This window comes from Scyliorhinus canicula, chromosome 15 (genome assembly GCF_902713615.1).
Source record: "Scyliorhinus canicula chromosome 15, sScyCan1.1, whole genome shotgun sequence".
Lineage (NCBI taxonomy): Eukaryota > Metazoa > Chordata > Chondrichthyes > Carcharhiniformes > Scyliorhinidae > Scyliorhinus > Scyliorhinus canicula.
In genome coordinates, this window is record NC_052160.1 from 125,933,511 (window position 1) to 125,954,872 (window position 21,362).

Here is a 21,362-nt window from a genome sequence, read left to right on the forward strand (position 1 = left end):
TCCATCCGGTGCAGACTCGATGGGCAGAATGGCCTCCATCCGGTGCAGACTTGATGGGCAGAATGGCCTCCATCTGCACTGTAAATTCTATGTAAATCTATGTAAATTCACAAACTATATATATACACTTCCCGGGAGAACTCTGCCGGGTGCCTTCCTGGTCGGTGCCTTATAGTTATGTATTATTTTATTATTATTGTTGTCACAAGTAGGCTTACATTATCACTGCAATGAAGTTACTGTGACAAGCCCCAAGTCGCCACATTCCGGCGCCTGTTCGGGTACACATGGGCAGACTCAGACTGTCCAAGTTACCCAACAAGCACGTCTTTCGGGACTTGTGGGAGGAAAACAGAGCGCCCAGAGGAAACCATACTGGCCGACCTTATATACATTGGGTAATTGAGATAACTCGCACCGAGCGGGGGAGCTCGTACTCCGCAAGAAGCACGGGGAAGACAAGCATTCCCATCCTGTATGTCCCGTGCTGGATATTACATTTCTGCCCCCCACCCCCAAAGTTCAAGGACCCCCTCGACGAGCGATGATTAGGAGCAGGCGGAGACGTCGGAGTCTCTGCGGCTCCGGTAAGTCCTCATGGAGCAGGTGTGCCGGATCAGTTGTCGTACACCGCAATGGTGAATGCCGTCAGCGGCACGAATGGCTTGGTGGTTGATCATCAGGAAGTGGCAGAACTACGGAGTCGGCGTCCGAGACCTGTCAGGTCTGCGTCTCCATCTCAGAATCGGCTGACACACCGTCGGGCATGTTGGCATGGAGAGCGACTGGAGGTGTCACAGCAGGCTGGTCCGGCAATGGAGCCAGAGGATCCAGGAGAGGCTTCCTTCGAGGCACTTCACGAGGGAGCTACTGGCGTGAGTGAATGAGATCCAGGTGCTGGTTATTTGTTTCCCCCGAACCCGAACTTGGCATGAGTCCGGTCCCGTTTGATGGACAACAATCCCAGAGAGCCAGCGAGTACCGTCATTGAATGAGCGACACGTCGTCACGTGTGAAGTGGTGAAGAGGCCAACATCGAACTGGGCAACACTCTTGCAAATCTTGGCTCCGAAGCACCTTCGCGCCGAGCTCCGTCAGAATCAAACTGAGTCATGTACGAAGTCTACTAACATCTCAGCGGGGGTTATCCCAGTTACTGTGTGCAGCGTGCTCCTGTACGAGAATAGAAATCTTGCCAGTTGTGTGTCCATCGATTCAGATGTCTGTTTCTTTCTTTTAATAAATTTAGAGTGCCCAATTATTTTTTTCCAGTTAACGGGCAATTTAGCACGGCCAATCCACCTACCCTGCACATCTTTGGGTTGTGGGGGTGAAATCCACGCATACACGGGGAGAATGTGCAAATTCCACACAGACAGTGACCCGGGGCCGGGATCAAACTCGGTCCTCGGCGCCATGAGGCAGCAGTGCTAACCACTGTGCACCGTGCTTCCCGCCGGATGTCAGTTTCTTTCCCGTTTAACCTCCTGCATGGTCCTTTCTGCTGAACCATTCAATGTCAGATGTTATGAGGCGGTGCCAATGTGGTGAATCCCAATGCTCTTCACAAAAGCAGCAAACTCTTCACTCGTGAAACAGGCCTTAATATCGATCATGAGTACCTCCGGAATTCCGTGGGTGGAAAAGAAATGCGCAAACGCTCGATGGTCACGCGGAAGGTGACTGTCGCCACCTTGCGGATCTCCAGCCACTTTGAGTGGGCGTCCACCAGAATGAGAAACATTGAATCCAAGAAGGGCGCCCCGGGCACCCCCAAAGGTGTTGGGGTGCTGCTGTGGGGACCTTCTGGTGCTTTTGAGAGATGGAGCACTGCTGGGCCATCGTCTCGATATCCAAATCCAACCCTGGCCACCAGAAGTGGCTTCTCGCCAGCATCTTCATTTTGGACACTCTGGTATGTCCGTTGTGAAGGTCCTTCGGCATGGCAACCTGTCCCTTCGCCGGGACAACAACCCTGGTGCCCCACAGGCGGATGCCGTCCTCCACATTTAACTCTGATAATTTTGAAGAGAAAGCCTTCAACTCTGCTGATAGCTGCCGATGTTGCCCACCACATAGCCATGAAGACCCACTTTGGCAAATACAGGGTCAGTTTGCGTCCAGTCACAAACACACGAGGCTGCAACAGGCAAGGAGTCCGTGAAGTTCAGGACAACAATCACTTTGTCCACTGTAAGAGTGTTCATGGACTCGCCCTGTAGGGGTAGACGTCTCAATGCATCAACATGAGCAATCTGGGTCCATGGCGGTGCTCGAAAGAGAACTCAAAAGCAGGCAAAAACAGAGCTTTGTCAAATGCAGTATCCTGGAGCATGCCCCAAGCCCAAGTTTGGCATTTTTTCAAAAGCAAGTGGAGGGGACAAGAATAGCAGCCATATTCGGAAAAAAGTGCCATAATAATTCACTAATCCAAGGAAAGAGCGGAGTTCCACGGCATCTTGGAGAGCCAGGGCCATTTTGTTTGCCTGGACCTTCTCAGTGACTGGGTGCAGACCATTTTGGTCTACCAGATATCCCAGATATATCACTTCTTTCACATGAAGCATGCGCTCCGTTCGGTGCAGGCAGGCCCCATATTCGCTAAACTGTTTCACCATCGCCTTGAGGTTCTGCAAATGTTCTTGTTCCGTGGTCCTTGTGACTAACACTTCATCTAAATAAACTGCAACGCACGGCAATCCAAGCATGATGTCTCAATGGCCCGCTTGAAGACTGCAAACGGAAGCTGGGTGTACTCATAGAGTTCCTTGTGTGTATTAATTAACGTACTTCTGTGAGGATTTATGGAATACCAGCTGGAGATGCGCGTTGCTTATGTAGAATTTTGTGAATGTACAGCCACCGGCCAAAGTTGCGTACAAATCCTCAATGCGAGGTAAAGGGTAACGATCTAATTGCAATGCCAGGTTCACCATCAAATTACAGTCACCGCAGAGGCGGACTGTCTTATCAGGCTTCCGTACAGGGACCACCGGTGCCGCCCAATCGGCAAAGCGCACAGGCCGAATTATGCCCAAACTTTCCAAAAAAACGATGTTTGGTCTCAACCTTCTCCACTATAGCATAGGGAACCAGGAGAGCACGTAAATATCGGGACTGGGTTTCCGGGTCCACCTGGAGTTTAGCCACAGCCCCTTTAATGGCACCCAAACCAGGCTGGAAAACCTCCGGGAATTTGCTCAGTATCGTACACAAACCACCAGATCTCACTTGGAGGATATGCTGTCAATCCAACTCCAACCAGTGTAGCCAATCGCGGTCCAACAGGCGAGGACTGCTTCCTTGCACAACAATGAAGGAATGGCACACTGACTGGCTCCCATGAACCACCGGATTGAGGATGGACCCCCACGACATTCATTCATTCCCCTGTGTAACGAGCCACCGTGTCAGCCAAAGTCAAAGTATACACCCCTCGTTTGAGAAGATCGAAGTGCTCTATGCCACTACAGAAATGACAGCTCCCGTATCTAGCCCCATTCGGAGCATGTAACCATCCACTTGTATCGGAACATGAATAAGTGCCACACAAGGGCACTGCCAAGCAGTTCAGCTGCATCTCAGTCTCATCCTCAGCCTCTTCTGTGTCATCCAGATGCAATGCCCGGCCCTGGGCTGAGGCCCACCTTGACCAGGGCACCGGGTGAGCTGACCATCCTGCTGCTGGCGGGTATGGCTTGACTGGCATCCCCATGTAGCGCACAGGCCGGAATCGGCTGCAGCTGAGTACGGGGACGTCACACGTCTTGCATGCCGACTCTTCAGCCAGACGCCAGAGTTGCAGCGATGTTCAGTCCGGGCCATGGGTCCACCTTGTGAGGGGTGACACCCCAAAGCACTCACCTCCATCCCTTTTATCTCTGGGATGCTGCTTTCTGCGCTTTCTTGGGATAGTTTGTTCCGCAGGGCCTGCTGAAAAGTTCGGAAGACTTCTCCCAAAAGCATTTTCTGAATTTCCATGTTTTTAATACCGCAGACGAGGCAACATGGTGGCGCAGTGGTTAGTACTGCTACCTCTCAGCACCGAAGCCCCAGGTACGATCCAGGCTGAGGGTCACTGTCCGTGTGGAGTTTGCACATTCTCCCTGTGTTTGCATGGGTTTCATCCCCACAACCCAAAGATGTGCAGGCTAGGTGGATTGGCCACGCTAAATTGCCCCTTAATTGGGAAAAATGAATTGGGTACGAAAGTTCTTTTTTGAAAATACTACAGACCAAGCAATCGCGGAGCGTTTCGGTCAAAACAGTTCCATACTCACAAACTCAGCTTTCTTTCGTAATCGAAATGCAGCACGGTGGCGCAGTGGTTAGCACTGCCGACTCACGGCGCCGAGGTCCCAGGTTCGATCCCGGCTCTGGGCCACTGTCCGTGTGGAGTTTGCACATTCTCCCCGTGTTTGCGTGGGTTTCGCCCCCACAACCCAAAAGATGTGATGGGTAGGTGGATTGGCCGCGCTAAATTGCCCCTTAATTGGAAAAAATTATTTTTTTGTTAAATTTATAACAAAAAAATTATGATTTGTAATCGAGACACAAACTCGGTGACAGACTCACTGATGAACCTCTCTGCTTTATTAAGCCGATATCTTTGAACGATTATCGGGAGGGTTGGGTTGAAGTGTAGCGCCACGAGTGTCATGAGCTGGTTGAATGTACACTTATCTAGTGCCGCTGGGTTGGTAGGACTTAGGATCACCCTGAACATATGTGGCCCACAGGCCATCAACAGTATGACCGTCTGGCATTCGTTCACCATGACATTGTTGGCCCAGAAGATATAACGTTTTTGTTCAGCGTATTGTTTTCAGTCTTCACCACCGGTGTCAAATGTATCTAAGCCCCCAAACAGAGGCACAGCGAATCGAGGACATCCAAACCTGGGTCCAGAAAATCGGGGAGGCAGCTTAGTTGAATAGGTCGTGGCATTGACAGCAAACCAGTTTACTCCTCGTCGCCAGTTTAATACATGCACGGGGAGTCCACACCCAGTAAAAATAAGAACAATGTTTTATTTACAAACATTATATATGCACTTCCTGGTAGACCCCGACCGGGTGCCTTACTGGCCAATCTTACATACTCTGGGTAATTGAGATACCCCACCACTAGCGGGGGAGCTCGTACTCCGCAAGGAGCAAGGGGAGACAAGCATTCCCACCCTGTGGATCCCGTTTGGGATATTACACTCTTCATCCCCACAACATCCTGAGACACCCACACACCACAAAATATGGTTTCCTGTGCATCTTGTTTTAGCCACTCCACCACGCCATACCTTCAGCTGCCAGGATCCCTTGGCTGCGGAATTTGCTCCCGGTTTTATATCTTTATGTTAACAGTGCAAAAGAAATCTGGGTTGCAGACCCACGTGGGTTAAATGAAAGATCTACAGAGTTTATTAAATAGGCTTTCAGTGGCATGAGAGTCCCCAAAAGCCAGCAAAGTAGCAAATGATGTCATGCATATTACGCGATTCGGCTCTTTAGACATTGCACACAACTACAATAACCCACATATATAACACCCTGTTTATCTCCAACTCTCTACCTCCTTCTCTTCCTTAAAACTTACCTCTTTTGACAAAAGACTTGGTCACCTATCCCAATAACTCCAATTGTGGCTCGGTGTCAGTTTCATCATACTCCTGCGAAACATCCCGAGATGTTTCATATTGTTTTTTTCATAAATTTAGAGTGCCCAATTCATTTTTTCCAATTAAGGGGCAATTTAGCGTGGCCAATCCACCTACCCTGCACATCTTTTGGGTTGTAGGGCGAAGCCCAAGCAAACACGGGGAGAATGTGCAAACTCCACACGGACAGTGACCCAGAGCCGGGATTGAACCTAGGACCTCAGCGACATGAGGCAGCAGAGCTAACCACTGCGGCGCCGTGCTGCCCAGGTTTCATACGGTTAAAGGTGCTATATAAAGGGGTGGCACAGTAGCACAGTGGCTAGCGCTGTTGCTTCACAGCGCCAGGGTCCCAGGTTACATTCCCGAACTGCGTCACAGTCTGTGCCAAGTCTGCACGTTCTCCCCGTGTCTGCGTGGGTTTCCTCCGAGTGCTCCGGTTTCTTACCACAAGTCCCAAAACACGTGCTGTTAGGTGAACTGGACATTCTGAATTCTCCCTCCGTGTGGTCCAAAGATGTGCAGGTTAGGTGGCTTGGCCATGATAAATTCCCCTTAGTGTCCAAAATTGCCCTTAGTGTTGGGTGGGGTTACTGGGTTATGGGGATAGGGTGGAGGTGTTGACCTTGGGTAGGGTGCTCTTTCCAAGAGCCGGTGCAGACTCGATGGGCTGAATGGCCTCCTTCTGCACTGTAAATTCTATGTGTATTCCGAACAGGGGCTGGAATGTGGTGACTAGGGGCTTTTCACAGGAACTTCATTGCAGTGTTAATGTAAGCCTACTTGTGACAATAAAGATTATTATTATTATTATTATCATTAAATGCACATTGTTGTTGCCAGAAAGGCCCTATTTGCAGGTATTGGACTTGGCTCAAAGTCGGGGCTTTGCTGGTACATTTAATTCAGTGACTCATGGAGCCCAAACAGGGAGCTTTCATTGTAATAGGGAACTAAAAATTGTCCTTAATCCCTTCCCTCCCATTTCTTTCCTGAATTTAACCCCTGACTTAACTCCTGCAAACCTTCATTGAGAACAGACATGCGACAGACGCTGAACAAAATGCATCTGACTGGACAGGAAAACATATCAGACGTGTTCTCAGTAATCAGGCGTGGAAACCACTCATCAAACATCATTTTGTTTTTCATATTTTGATTACACAGTTTATATAACCAGCTCTTTGTCATTTAAACTGCTTCTGCTTGATTGTAAAAGGATTGGATAATATTGTGTGTACTTCTGACAGAGCATTTGCTGTTCATGGCCCTAAATTAACCTCTTTGGAAAGGAATTGTGTCCTTTAACCATCTGACAGCACAAGTTCATTTCATTTTTCCCATTCCTCTCATCTATTCTCCCACTCTCTCTCTCTCTCTTAAATATTAGAATTAGAATTAGAACAGTACAGCACAGAACAGGCCCTTCGGCCCTCGATGTTGTGCTGAGCAATGATCACCCTACTCAAACCCACGTATCCACCCTATACCCGTAACCCAACAACCCCCCCCTTAACCTTATTTTTTAACGACACTAAGGGCAATTTAGCATGGCCAATCCACCTAACCCGCACATCTTTGGACTGTGGGAGGAAACCGGAGCACCCGGAGGAAACCCACGCACACACGGGGAGGACGTGCAGACTCCGCACAGACAGTGACCCAGCCGGGAATCGAACCTGGGACCCTGGAGCTGTGAAGCATTTATGCTAACCACCATGCTACCGTGCTGCCCTTGCTACCGTGCTGCCCTATGCCCTATGGCCATGAATTCAATATGGTGACTAGTATTACAGTATAGGTTCATGTATATTGTCAGCTTTGTCTTTCCCCACCGAGACAGTGGGCGAAATTCCCCGTCTCGCGACGCCGCAAACGTGCACCACGATCGGGCAGAGAATCGGGCGCCCGGCCAAAATCGAGGTCCGCGCTGGGCGCCATGCTCGGGTCCCTCGCTGGTGGCGTTAACGAAGTTTGCATCCCGCGCCAGCGGCAGCAACCAACCCGGCATTTGCATGTATTTAAATGTGATTAGCCCATTTGACGCACTCGGGGCTTTTCACAGTAACTTCATTGCAGTGTTAACGTAAGTCTACTTGTGACAATAAAAAGGTTATTATTATGTTCCAGGCTCCACCCCTGTCAGGCGGAAGTCGCGCGCACGATTTACGCCCGGTATTTAAAAACTGGGACTGGGCCCGCCATGGTTGCTGAGAGGGAGAGAGAAGCAAAGTTTGAAAAACTGTCAAACATTGTACCCTGCTTGGGAATGGCTGCCACGACCGGGGGGAGTAGCGGGGAGCGACTTGGTGACAGCTCCGTCCACCCCGGCCCCCCGTGTCCCCCCCAGTTCCCACTTAGATCTGAGATCTGCTCAATCACCATAGACTGGGGATCAAACTCAGCAACATTCTGGCCTCTAACATTTCAACTGAGACATTAACCCAATGGCAGGCACATTTTAGGCTCCTACATGTTAGTGACTTGGGTATTTTTTGCTTTATCTTAGTTTGTTGCATTCTGTTCATTTTCTTTCTTTAATCTGGCCTAATCCTGCAGCTATAGTTCCATCCTCATTTTCCCAGGACCAATCACCAGTGTGCCATCAGGTGGGGGCCTGGTGAAGCCCCTCCGCCCTGCCCCAATTCTCAAAGTATGGTACAAATGGGCAACACTTTATCTGGCACCAATCAGCTGACTAGAGAGTAGTCCTTATCAATATTTCTTCCTATTTCATAACAGGAGTCACTCAGTGACACCAACCCTAAAGTGCTTAATTACAAAAGATTCCAGGATTCCGAGCTGTGTTGCCCATTTTGCGCATGATTGCACATTGATCTTTGTCATGAGGTTTCAATATTTAAGCTGATGTATATCGGTATTTAAGCAGAAAACGTGGTTTGATCCTGTTTAGTGGCTTATGGTAAACTTAAACATCTGTTAATATTTTTGTGGTAAAATAATTTTAGAAATATGCATTCATTGTGAACTTCAGTGCTGTTTAAGGAGAGTAACAGATCGAGATGAGTGGGCGCAGCTCACTCACATCTGCCAAATACTGGGTTAATCACTTAATTATTATACAATCACAAAATCAGACAGAAGGATGGCTTTAAGCCAACCATGTGATGGCTTTTTGAAAGTGACATATAATAAGTCCCACTCCCTCTCTGCTCCCTCTCTCAGTAGCTGAGCAACATTTACCCTTTCAAATATTTACCAAATTCCCTTTTGAAAGTTGCAAAGGAATCTACTTCCACTGTCCTTTCAGGTCGTGCTTTCCAGATCAGAACAACCCGCTGTGGAAAGAATACATTTTTCATTTTATCCTGGTTCTCATAAGCATTATCTTAAATCTGCGTACTCTGCTTCCAAGCTTTCCTGTAGGTATAAAGGTTTAATGTTAACAGGAGTGTATTACAGAGAGTAATAGCGGGCTCGGCTTGTGCACAAAGAGTAACAGCAAACTGCACATGTGTTACAGAGAGAAATAGCGATCTGGCAGCGTGTTAAACAGAGTGTCGGTTTAGCTCACTTGGCTGGACTCCTGATGCAGAGCGAGGCCAACAGCGCAGGTTCAATCCCCGTACCGGCTGAGGTTATTGATGAAACTTGCCCCTCGCCTGAGGTGTGGTGATCCTCAGGTGAAATCATCACCAGTCAGCTCTCCCCCATTAAAAGAGAAAGCAACCTATGGTCATCTGGGACTATGGCGACTTTACATTGAATGTCAGTGAGCTGAGAACATGTTACACAGAGTGACAATGAACTGGCAGTGTATTACACACAGTAACAAGGAGCTGGGCATGTGTTACTCAGATTAGCAATGAACTGGGAACATGTTACACAGAATATCAGGGAGTGTGTTACACAGAGTAACAATGAGCTGGGAGTATGTTACGCAGAGTAACCATGAGCTGGGCGTGTGTTACACAGAGTAACAATGAGCTGGGAGTGTGTTACACAGAGTAACAATAAGCTGGGAGTGTGTTACACAGAGTAACCATGAGCTGGGCGTGTGTTACACAGAGTAACAATGAGCTGGGAGTGTGTTACACAGAGTAACAATGAGCTGGGAGTGTGTTACACAGAGTAACAATGAGCTGGGTGTATGTTACACAGAAGAATAATGAATTGGCTGTGTAGTACATGGGGCAATAATGAGCTGGACACATATTACAAGGAGTAACAATGAGCTGCAGGTGTGATACACAGAGTAACAATTATCAGGAAGTGTTTTGGGCACAGCAACAATGAACTAGGAGACCATTACCCAGGGTAGCAGAGACCTGAGGGTGCATTACACAAAGTAACAATGGGTTATTGCATAGAGTAATAATGAGATGGGAGTGAGTTTCACAGAGTAACAATGAGCTGGGAGTGAGTTTCACAGAGTAACAATGAGCTGGGAGTGTGTTTCACAGAGTCACAATGAGTTGGATGTGTGGGACACAGGATAATAATGAACGGGGAGTGAGTTTCACAGAATAACAATGAGCTAGGAGTGTGTTACACAGAGTAACAATGTGTTAGGAGTATGCCAAGCAGAGTAACAATGGCTGGGTTACACAGAGTAACAAGGAACTGTGTGTGTGTTACTCAGATTATCAATGAGTTGGGAGCATATGGGACAAAATATCAAACAGCTGAGAATATGTTACAGAGTAACAATGAGCTGGCAGTGTATTACACACAGTAACAGTGAGTTGGGTGTTTGTTTTGCAGAGTTGGGTTTCAGAGCAAAGTGGAGCTGGGCGGTGTGTTACTCAGATTATCAATGAGCTGCAAGTATTTTTACATAGATTATCAGTGAGCTGGGAGTGTGTTATGCAGAGTAGCAGTGAGCTGAGGGAGAGTAATACAGAGTAACAGCGAGTTGAGTTGCACATGGTCACAAGAAGCTGGGAGTTTGTTATGCAGAGTAACAAAGCATTGGGAGTGATCACACAGAGAATTAATCAGCTGGCAGTGTGTCAAACAGGTAACAGTAACTTGGGAGTGTGTTCTGAAGAGTAACAATGAGCTTTGACTGAGTAACAATGAGCTGGGAGAGCGTTACACAGAGTTACCATGAGCTGGGACTGAATTAGCCTGAGTAACAGTGAGCTGGGACTGAATGATACAGAGTAACAATGAATTGGGAGTATGTTACGCAGAGTAAGTGAGCTGGGACTGAATTACTCAGAGTAGCAGTAAGTTGGGAGTGTGTTAAACAGAGTACCAATGAGCTGATAGTGTGTCACACAGAGTAACAATCAGCTGGGAGTGTGTTACACAAAGTAACAGTGAGTTGGGAGTTTAGTATATGGAATAACAATGAACTTGCAGTGTGGTACATAGAGCATTAATGAGCTGTGAGTGTGATACACTGAGTAACAGCAAGTTTGGACTGTATTATGCAGAATAATAATGAACTGGGAGTGGGCTACCCAGAGTAACAGTGAGCTGGAGTAGAGTCAATTCCATGCTTGTAATTTGCAATTTAAACTTTTTTACAACTTTGTACCAGCTGATGAAGCAATAAAACTCCCCGATCCCGCACATTCTCAGGCAGTCTTTCAAAAGTGTAATCTTTAATGGTAAATACAGGGTGAAATACTCGGCAATAGAGGGTATACAGACCATTCCACTCAGGCATGGAGGGTATATCAGAGAGAATTGCCATGAGTTTAAAACAGGAAAGAGAGTTAAAGAAGCAAGCAGATTCAGTGAGTGAGTTAGACCTGCCCTACATACCCAACAGCACAGTCACCAATGGTGGTAGGATGAATGTGGGGAATGGACAAGATTGCAGAATTGGAGGTGCCCAGAGATCTCAGAGGAACATAGAGCTGGAAGGAGTACAGGGAAGTGGGGGAGATTGTGGTAATGGAGGGTTTGAAAATGAAGTTGAGATTTTTTTTAATTGAGGTATTGCTCAACTGTGAGAGGATTCACAGTCAAATCTAAAGATGGCAGGTGTGGATGAGGGTTTTAGCGATAGACGACCTGAGGTGGGGTGAGGTTGGACAAAAATAGACATTCTTTATGATGGAGAAACAGATCCTCAGAATATAAAGAGTTTGGTCAAGTTTCTAACACTGGCCACAGTGATGGATATGGAATGTGTGATCAGGGGATGTTATTCATGTTTGGGGACAACTGTGGATTCAACCTTCCCAATATTTCATTGGCGGAAATGCCTCATCATCTAGAAACGATTGTTGACAAGCGATCTGAAAAGGTGAGGGCATTAGAAACATCAGGAGAGGTGGGGGTGAAATAGAGATGGGTGCTCTCAGCACACATATGGAACCCAACAATTTTTGGATGATGTTGCTGAGGGGTGGTATGTAGATGTGGTACAGAACGCAGCCAAGAATAGACTATTAGGGAGGGTCTCCAGAGGATACCATGAAAAGGCAGGAAAGATGGGTGATCTCAGGATATCATTGTTTAGGTGGGGGCAATCCCAACTAGCTGGACTACAAATGAGAAGCATTGGAGAGGATTCTGTGGTCAATGGGCAAAATCTGCAGACAGGTTGAGATGGGTGAAAAGGAATAGTTTACCATTGTCATAGTCACACACAATGTAATTCGTAACTTTGGCAACAGCAGGTTTGGGAAAGTTGGAGGGCGGAAACCAGGTTGGAGGGATTCAAACAAGGACAGGTGGGAAAGGTGATTGTTGACTTAAAATGGTGCAGGACCTTTCAAGAATTTGAAATAAAAACAGAAAAGTGCTGGAAAAACTCAACAGGTCTGGCAGCGTCCGCAGAGAGAATCAAAGTTAATGAAAGAAAATTACTGGGGATACTGGAATCTGAAACCAAAGAGAAAATGTTGGAAAATCTGAGCAGGTCTGGCAGCATCTGTAGGGAGAGAAAAGAGCTAACGTTTCGAGTCCAGATGACCCTTTGTCAAAGCTTTGTCAAGCATGAGCTTTGACAAAGGGTCATCTGGACTCGAAACGTTAGCTCTTTTCTCTCCCTACAGATGCTGCCAGACCTGCTGAAACAGAGTTAATGTTTCCAGTCCGTATGATGCTTCTTCAGAGCTGAAGGGAGAGGGGTGGCACATGGCGCAGTGGTTAGCACTGGGACTACGGCGCTGAGGACCTGAGTTCGAATCCCGACTCCGTGTGGAGTTTGCATATTCTTCCCGTGTCTGCGTGGGTTTCACCTCCACGACCCAAAGATGTGCAGGCTAGGTGGATTGGCCACTCTTTTGAGGTCCACGAACAAAACAGAAGAAAGGAAAACAAACTGAGGGACAAAGCAAAAAAGGGTCGCTCCTGTGAGGGGCACTGCCCGAACATAACAAAGATCAACGGAAACTTAAAAAACATCAAATAAGAGTGCAGTTAAAGGGGTCGATAAAGCACCCCAGCCCCTGCGGTGCGCAGAGGGCATGGAAGGCCTCAATGTCGCCCGTGGACACTGCATGCTCCCTTTCCAGGGATACCCGGCCGCAGATGTAGCCGCGGAAGAGGGGCAGACAGTCTTGCCGGATGATATTCCAGCAATAGTCAATAGTACTAAAGACTTGTGCTCCAGATCTTGCCGCGCCCCTAGCCAAGCTGTTCGAGTACAGCTAGAACACTGACATCTGCCCAGCAATGTGGAAGGTTGCCCAGTTGTGTCCTGCACACAAGAAACAGGACAAATCCAACCCAACCAATTACCTTCCTATCAGTCTATTCTCAATCAACAGTAAAGTGATGGAAGGAATCATCAACAGTGCTATCAAGCTGCACCTACTCAGCAATAACCTGCTCATGGATGCTCAGTTAGGTTTCCGCCATGGTCACTCAGCTCCTGACTTCATTACAGCCTTGGTTCAAACATGGACAAAAGAGATGAATGCCAAAGGTGAGGTGAGAGTGACTGCCCTTGACATCAAGGCAGCATTTGACTGAATAAGATATTAAGGAACCTTAGCTAAATCGGAGTCAATGGGAATCAGGGGGAAACCTTTCTGCTGGTTGGAGTCATACCTGGCATAAAGGAAAATGGTTGTGGTGGTTGAAGGTCAATCATCTCAGCTCCAGGACATCACTGCAGGAGTTCCTCAGGGTGATGTCCTAGGCCCATCCATCTTCAACTGCGTCATCAATGGCCTCCCTTCCATCAAAAGGTCAGAAGTGGGGGGATGTTTGCAGATGACGGCACAATGTTCAGCACCATTCGTGACTCCCCAGATAATGAAGCAGTCCATGTCCAAATGCACCAAGACCTGGACACTATCCAGGCTTGGGCTGACAAGTGGCAAATTACATTTACACCACACAAGTACCAGGCAATGACTATCTCTTACAAGAGAGTATCTAACCACTGCCCCTTGACATTCAATGGCATTACCATCACTGAATCCCCCACAATCAACATCTTGGGGGTTACCATTGATCAGAAGTTGAACTGGACTAATCATATTAATACTGTTGTTACCAGGGCAGGTCAAAGGCTCGGATGCATATGGCGAATAACTCACCTCCTGACCCCCAAAACCTGTCCACCATCTACAAGGCACAAGTCAGGGGACTAATAGAATACTCATCACTTGCTTGGATGAGTGCTGCTCCAAGAACCCTCTAGAAGCTGGACACCATCCAGAACAAAGCAGTCACTTGATTGCTTCCACTTCCACAAACATTCAAACCCCCACCACTGACGACCAGTGGCAGCCATGTGGGCCATCTACAAGATGCACTGCAGGAACTCACCAAGGTTCTCAGACAGCACCTTCCAAACCCACGACCACTACCATCTAGAAAGACAAGAGCAACAGATATCTGGGAACCCCACCACCTGGAGGTTCCCTTCCAAGTCACTCACCACCCCGGTTTGGAAATATATCGCTGTTCTTTCACTGCCACTGGGCTAAAATCCATGAACTCCTTCCCTAACAGAACAGTGGATGTACCTACACCTCAGGGACTGCAGTGGTTCAAGAAGGCAGCTCACCACCACCTTCTGAAGGGCAACTAGGGATGGGCAATAAATGCAGTGACACCCATATCCCGTAAATGGATTTTTTAAAAGTCGCAGGCTCTCTCCCTCTCTCTGAGGCGGTTCACAACCTTGGCGTCACATTTAAAAAATGAGCTTCTGCCCACATATTCGACCAATACTGAAACCGTGTATTTTCAGCCCTGTAACATCACCAAACTTCACCTCTGTCTCAGCCCGTCTGCAGCTGATTCCATCATTCATGCCTTTGTTACTTCGAGATTAGTCTCTTCACCACATGTCCTGGCTAGTCTGGCACATTCTGCCCTCCATAAACTTGACATGATCCAAACTTCTGCTGGCTGTGTCCGTTCTCATGCCAAGCCCCATTCACCTATCATACCTGTGCTCAATGGCTTCCATTGGCTCCCAGTTAAACAATTCTTTGTGTTTAACATTCTCCGTGTTGTATCCATTGCCTCATCCCCTCTTGATCTCTGTAATCTCTTGCAGACCCACACCTGTCCGATCATAGAACATAGAACATAGAACAGTACAGCACAGAACAGGCCCTTCGGCCCTCGATGTTGTGCCGAGCAATGATCACCCTACTTAAACCCACGTAACCCGTATACCCGTAACCCAACAATCCCCCCCATTAACCTTACACTACGGACAATTTAGCATGGCCAATCCACCTAACCTGCACATCTTTGGACTGTGGGAGGAAACCGGAGCACCCGGAGGAAACCCACGCACACACGGGGAGGACGTGCAGACTGCACACAGACAGTGACCCAGCCGGGAATCGAACCTGGGACCCTGGAGCTGTGAAGCATTGATGCTAACCACCATGCTACCGTGAGGCCCCAATCCTGGCCCTCCTCTCATTCTGGACACTTGAGCAACTCCTATTTTAACCGCTCCACCATTGGTGGCCATTCCTTCGGCTGCCTGGGTCCTAAACTCTGGTATTCCCTCCCTCGACCTTTCCACCGCTCCACTTCTCCACCTCCCTTTCATCTTTTAAGACATGTCTTAAGATCTGCTTCGACCGCACTGCCGGTCGTCTGTCCTAATTTAACACTAAATGTCTCGGTGTTGCATTTTGTTTTATAGTGATGTCCCTTGTTGAAGTTAACAGTGCTATATGAATGCAAGTTGCTGTTATAGCTTTGTGTGACATGATGCTTTTTAAATAGGGAGACGACACATTCCCTAGACCATGTGAGTCTAAGTGGGATAAAGGAGAAAAGGAATCTGGGGGCACAGATGCTGAAATTATTAAATATTGTGAAGCAAGCTAACACACTGATCAAAAATGCAAACAAATAATCGAGATTCATTCCTCAGAGGTCATGTTGAACAATATGTGATGTCGGTTTGACCACATTTGGAGTATCATGATAGTTTGGTTCCCGTATTATAAAAAAGAGATAGAGACACTGGAAAAGGTGCAAAAAGATTTTACAAGAATGAGACAAGAACTGGGAGGTTATAACGGTCACAAAAGTCTAGACAGGCCTGGAGCTGAGGAGTGAGCTGATTGAGGGGTTTATGGTTATGAAAGGGTTGGACCTATGGGTCATAATGTTCCCTAATAAATCCAAATTGGGAATCCGGGAGAAGCTTCTGTGATGAGAGAGTGGTGGGAATGTGGAACTTGCTACCTACCACAGGGGGTAGTTGAGATGAATACCATTGGAGGGAGAGCTGAAGAAACATGAGGAAGAAAGGGGTAGAAGGACACGCTCACAGAGTGAGGGGGTGGGAGGACATTCTTGTGGAACAGTATCATCAGCGCGGAGCAGTTGGGCCGAATAGTCCATTTCTGTGATGCAAATACTATGTCATTGTGATAGGATTCTCTGAGGCTGCAGTAGAATCATGGCCTGGTCCTCCCATTATCCATTTATAACGGACCACCGCCAGGGTGGGGGGGCATGGTTCAATTCCCGGCTTGGATCACTGTCTGTGCGGAGACTGCACATTCTCACAGTGTCTGCGTGGGTTTCCTCCGGGTGATCCGGTTTCCTCCCATAGTCCAAAGATGTGTGGGTTAGGTGGATTGGCTGCGCTAATTTGCCCTTAGTGTCCAAAAGGTTAGGTGGGGTCACAGGGTTATTACGGACATAGGGTAGAGGTGTCGCCTTACGTAGGGTGCTCTTTCCAAGGGATGGTGCAGACTTGATGGGCCAAATGGCCTCCTTCTGTGTATCTATGATTCTGCATAAGCAGGGAACATGTTCAGGTGCTGAGGTACCAGAGGTATTTGCACCTGTGAAGGCTTGCCCCCTAACAAAAAACAACACAAGTGACAATGTTTTTCTTTAAATCCACACACGCCTTTCATATATCTGTTTGCAATGTTTGGTTTAGATTGGTCACCTTTCCTGTTGTCTGGTTACAATCTCGTTCCCTCCTCCGCTCCCCCAACACCCTCACCCCAAACATCAGTTAGTGCTCATGTCAGCTCAGCACCGAGCTGGTCAGCTGAGTGTGGTGGGGGTGGTGATGGGGAGAGAGCTGATGAGTAAAACTGAGCAGCCCCTGCTTTAGATGGATTACGGCTGTGTGGCGAACCTACTTCTCACCCTCACGTTGTTTGTGTGTAAGACTCAAACCATGAGATTAAAGGCTGCTCCTGACGGTGAGTGTGTGAGAGTCTGTATGAGAGAGTGTGTGCCTGTCTAGATGCTATGGGATATCACCAGGACCGTGGAGCGTTCTGTGTCAGTAATTAAAGGAACGTGGTGACTACCAGGAGGAGGTACTGAGCACAAGGCAGAGAGAGAGAGAGAGAGACCAGATCTCTTTTTTTAAAAAAAACAATGCAACCCAATCGTCCCAGGAGCATGCTGTAAATAGTGGAAAGAAAATATATAATACAAGAAGAAAATTGCATCACCCCACATTTCAGCACAGTGTGTGTGCGAGAGAGACTCCGCCACAGAAGCTGCTTGCGGGGTGTTCGAGAAAGAGTGAATCTTTCCATCCTTCAACATTTTCACGTTGAGTTCTCAACTTCTCATGATTGTGGGTCGTTAAGAAGGAGATCGAGAGAGAGAGAGAGAGAGAAAGCAGCCCGCAGATTTCACACAGGTTAGTGGCTTCTCCTTCACATCCAAAAACACAAACCCTTTGCCATTTAGTCTCATTGCTGGGGGAGGGGGGGAAGGGGTGTTTGTGGTGGTTGGGGGGGGGGGGGGGGGGGGAGATATTAAAGTTTTCGCAACTTAAAAGTTCTGTGGATTTTTTTTTGTGAAGCGACGTTTCTTTGGTCTGTGGAAACATTAAAAGTTCCTGCTCAAGTGATGTGGGGACAGGTAAAAGCCGCCACGAGTTTCCCAATGGTCTCGATTGTTGGGTGGGAGTCGGTGTTTGAACAGAACCTCCAGCCTGGTGGAGTTTGAAAGGCTTTTTTCTTTTGATCAGGGGGTGAATAGAATCAGGTCGGAAAATGAGAAATTGTGGGTGGGGGGGGGGGGGGGGGGGAGAGAGGCTGGTTGGGGGGGATTTGAATGTCCGATTGTGTCTGGGAGATATTTCGGGAGATGGGATTCATTCTGATCCGGGTCCAGTTCTGTTTTGTTTCTCCAGTCCACATTTTGATGCCGTTTCTAACCCTGTTTGGAATTGAGAGCTGGCTAAAGTTTCACTTCTGCTGTGTCGAAGAAAGTGGCCGTTTCCAAAGGTTCTCGTGTCTAAAGGCCGGTGGCCCGTTTCACATGGAGTTAGCACTCTGCGGCCTGAGCAAAATGTGGCCACATTTGTAATATTGCGGCTGTTGAGTGAGTGAGAGAGAGAGAGACTGTAAGTGAATGAGTGAATTAATGCGTGTGTGAGTCAGATACAGAGTGAGTGACAGAGAGAGTGGGGGGGGGGGGGGGGGGGGGTGCAGAGAGTGAATGAGTGAGCGAGAGATAGTGTGAGTGAGTGAGTTGAAAAGAGAGAGAGTGAGGGGGGACAGAGAGTGAATGAATGAGATAGTGTGAGCGAGTGAGTCAGAAAGAGAGGGAGAGTCAGAGAGGGGGGACAGAGAGTGAGAGAATGAATGAGTGAGAGAGATAGTGAGTGAGTAAGAGAGTGAGCGATAGATTGAGTAAAAGAAAATGAGTGAATGACAGAGTGAGTGAGGGGGAGAGAGTGAGTGAATGAATGAGTGAGTAAGTGTGTATGTGTGTGAGAGAGAGCACGCTTTTAGTTGGGCGAAATCTCCACACAGTTGGCTGGGAGTCCTGGCTGTTTGAATGAAATCCCAGCCATGGCGAGAAATGAGTCTGTGCCCGGAGAGTCGCCAATGTGAGAGAGAGGAATCTCTGGCTGGTCTTTTGGAGGCGGGGGAGGGGAGCGAGGCTTGGGGTCAGGCTGGAAGGAATTGCTATTGTCAGTCCATCTGAAACTCAGTGAACATGTGGCAGTTGTGTTAGAGAGAGTAAAATGATCGATTTCACTCGGATTGGACTGACCACAGTTTGTTACCCGGCGACGGGGAGGCAATTGGGGATTTTCAGCGGTGTGATTTTTGTTTGAGTTGTAAAAGATATATATAGATAGATAGAGAGAGAGAGTTTGCTTGTTGAGCTTCCTTTCTCCAGTTTGCAGATTTCAGCTGCGGCTGAAAGAGAAACTCTCCGCCCGTTCCCAACTTCTCCCGCAGTCACAAAGAGACAGACACTCTTCCCCCAGGAAATAAACTTGTCCATCACCCCCGAGACCAATCCTCCCCTGGGGCCTGGAGGGAGGGAGACACTGCCTAAAACCTGCTCCCAGCAAACTTTACTAAGCTTCACCTACATTGCCGTACATTGGGAATCTCCCTGATTCCGAGTAGCTGAACACTCCGGATTACCAGCACAACTCTAACTAGTTTTTAAACGATTGAAGAGGCTCATTATAGAGATTTAAACAGAGGGCAATTGTGGCTCTAATAGCCCCCCCAAGTAAACAAGGGAAAGTGTGAAACTTTCTCTCGAAATCCTGCAGCTGGGACTGGGGACAACTTGGCGTCTCCTAGTTTTGGGGAAGTTTAGAATCGCGGTATATTCCAATGCTGTGTCTTTATTTAAATCGACCCATCTCTCCATTGGACGGGGTTCAGGCTCCGCTCCAGCTCTCCGTGTGTTCCATGTGGGAAAAGCGGCTCAGGAATTGTGTGTGTGGTGGTGTTTTTTTTTTATGGGTACGGGAAGAATTTGGGAAGAATGATTTCTTTTTTGTTGCCCTATCTGGGCGCCGCGGGTTGGGAGATTAGTGGAGGGGCTGCTGGCTTTGAGGGAAAAAGGTGGAATCCTTTGGCGGGAGTGTCGGGTTGTGGGATTTTCCTGGTTGGAAGCATTGAATGAAGCGGGGGGGGGGGTGGAAAAGGAGAGAATTTAGCTTTTGTGTTGGGGGGGGGGGGGGGGAATTACAAACTCCCAGCAACTTGTCCCTGACTCATTCTGATTCTTACTGACTCCCTGGGAATCATTGTCAGAATTCCCCAAGTTGGACCCCCTCCCTCCCGCCAAGTGTCTGAGGATTCTCTAAGATACACGTTGTGTTTGTCAAATCCTCCCTGAATAATTACCCCGGCACTCTCGCTGTAATACTGAAACCCACGAGCTTTAAAGCGTTGACTTTGGATATTCGTCGACCCCCCCCCCCCCCCCTCAACAAAAACTGGGAGGAATCCTTGTGATAAATTGACCTTCTTCCCCCCCCCCCCCCCCCCCAGAAGAAGTGACCTCACTCTGGCCGAGCATTTGCTTACAGGTGGAGAAATATGGTAAAAAGTAACCTTCTTGTTTTCCCTGACTCTGCCTCTGAGAGAGGTTGGGAATGGGACAAGGGTTGGATGGCCCGCGGCCCTGACTCAGATACAAAAAGGGTTAAAGTCGGTTAACCCCCCCACCCACCCACCCAGACCCCGTGTCAATGAATCTGTGATTGGTGCTGGTGGTCACAATGATGTCCATCACGGCTGATTTCAAAACGCTCTCTGCTGGGGGAAGATTCCAGTCCTCACCCCCAATTCAGACCTTTGATCACATTTTCAAGTTTTTATTTGTTTGGGGGTCTTTTTACACTCACAAAGATCGCGCCCAATATATCTATAGTTTAATCTAAAAGCGTCGGCGTGCTTAAGAAATAGAAAATGCTATTGTCAAAGGCGTTTAATGTGGAGCCCGGACTGGATCTGATTATTAACGAGATTAATTCTCAATTCCCAGCAGCTACATTCATTTCACCCATTTAGTTTCTTAATTTGCTTGCCGACCCCTCTGAGAGGTGTCTTTCAGTCATGTCTCACCCTCGTGTCCATCCATTTATTACATGCCACGTTCCAAGTGTGGGAATCCACTCTTCGAATGATCATCGAGGCATCTTTTGGGGTCTAGGTCTGTCCTGGAGATGAATGGATAATTTGCACTGTAAATTCTATGTCTATGTCCACTCACACTCCCGCAGGAGAAGCGGGGGTCGTTTTCTGATGGTTTCCGCTCAGTTGTTAGGACACAATGAAAGGGGCATTTTAAAAAAAATAACAGTGAGATTCAGAGGCGGTTTTTACCGACCCGAAAAGACCGATGAATTATTGGGTCGTGCAAAAAAAGAAAAATCTCACCCAGGGCATTGGCGGAACGGGACTTCCTGGGATTACCCGGCCCCAAAGTAGCTCAGAGAGAATTTGAATGGCCAAATGAGTTAGAAGTTGTACTTTTCTTTTTAATAATAAAATCAGTCACGACTATTTTGATCTGGGATTTTCAGCGCATTAAGAAAAAACTGGATACATGT

At 47.8% G+C, this 21,362-nt stretch overlaps 1 protein-coding gene across 3 annotated transcripts in view; it reads left to right on the plus strand.

Annotated features, from left to right (window-relative positions):
- Positions 1–21,362, plus strand: part of foxp4 (forkhead box P4) — a 483,722-nt gene that overhangs the window by 36,820 nt on the left and 425,540 nt on the right. For 2 of the 3 annotated variants that reach the window (XM_038819849.1, XM_038819853.1), the window contains exon 1: positions 17,101–17,684. The exons of the other annotated variant lie outside the window; for it this stretch is intronic. The gene's annotated coding sequence lies outside the window, so the exon portion shown is untranslated. Of the gene's footprint in view, positions 1–17,100; positions 17,685–21,362 lie in introns of those variants that run through there. 3 annotated transcript variants of the gene reach the window in all.